This window comes from Capsicum annuum, chromosome 3 (genome assembly GCF_002878395.1).
Source record: "Capsicum annuum cultivar UCD-10X-F1 chromosome 3, UCD10Xv1.1, whole genome shotgun sequence".
Classification (NCBI taxonomy): domain Eukaryota; kingdom Viridiplantae; phylum Streptophyta; class Magnoliopsida; order Solanales; family Solanaceae; genus Capsicum; species Capsicum annuum.
The window spans coordinates 145,966,097-145,967,624 of record NC_061113.1 but is presented as its reverse complement, the minus strand read 5'-3'; positions in this window follow the sequence as shown (position 1 = coordinate 145,967,624).

Sequence of the window (1,528 nt, the reverse complement as noted above, 5' to 3'; positions counted from 1 at the left end):
AGGTAAAAATCCCTGGCATTAAAAACTTCCAAGCTTGATTCAATAGAAGAGGACACTTAATTTGCTTATTTGGCAAGTAGAATTGTTAAAGCTATGAAGATAACTGGTCAGTTCCAAAGAAAAGAAAGCAGCAGCAAAAAGGGAAGTAATGTGGAGGTATGTCACAAATGTGGAAATCCTGAGAATTTCCTTAAAGACAACCCATTGCATAAAGTGGATTACCAGGAGTACCTAAAGACTGGAGGTGGCAATGAAAAAGTAGGTACTAGGTCCCTGATAATCCAAGAAGGACAACAACAGCTGAATGTGCTATAAAGTAAGCTCTAGTAGCATAGGGAGATTCTTTCGGCGATTCAAGTGATAATGAGAAAACTGGAGATGTCTCTATGACAGCAGTTGAAGAAGGTCAAGTTATCTATGATTCTTTATTTACACTTTGGGCAGACACATAAGATGAAACAGAAAAGGAGGTAACACTCTTTAATATTAAGGAGAATCTAGATAATTACATAGCTAGGAAGATTAAAAGGCTTGCGAGTATGTTGATAGACTCTGTATGTGAAATAACTACTCAAAATATTGCATTAGAATAAAAATTAGAGAATCAAGAGCATGAGATGATTGCTTTAACTCTCGAAATTTCTGAAAAGTTGTTCTAAAAAGTAAACTCTGAAAATCTAAGTCTAGTGGATAGTTTGGAGAAAGTAAATGGTGTAGATGGTAAAGGGAAGAAGGAAGCCTCAGGGCTTGAGATTTATCTTGAGAAGAGATTGAAAGCTTCTCAAAAACACTTTATGTTAGCACTTCAAAGGAATACAAAATTAGAGAGGGACTTGGTCCGCCTAAGAGAAGAGTTGAACAAGTATCTCAAATGGACTACTTCCTTAGCAATTCTTTCTAACTTAACTAGTTAAGGTGTTAATGATGGTAGAGGTCTAGGATACCAAGGAAAATTTCAACCTAATGAGTCTAAAGGAAAGGCTTCTCATGATGATAGAAGCAAAGGGAACAAACTCTTGTATACTCACTATAGAAGAGATGAACATCAGAAAGGAATATGGCATGGGGTCTAGGAACTGACTACTAAAATAACATGAACTAACAACTAGAAAACATGATAAATAATATAAATAGTCCTTGAATAATGAAGACTCACCAATGAGGTAGCTGAATGAAATAGGAATGGACAACATGCGGTCTAGGAACTGAACGTCCAAACCTATATTATGAAATCATTATATCACAAAAGAGAGTATGTGGTCAGTACTAGTATGGGAGATGGGACTAGTTAAAATACATATAAGTATCGAGCATGAATGCATGAACATATAAAATGAATACAAGACCAAGCATAATTATGTATTGAAATAATCTATAAAATTGAATAACTAAGTAATTGATAAACTAAATACTTGGTCATGCAAAACTGAGCTGATATGATCTGAATACTAACCTAAGACTGCGGGATCTAATATTTAACCAATATGCCCCAATCTGAGCTAATCGGGGTCAAACCTGTAACCCCAGC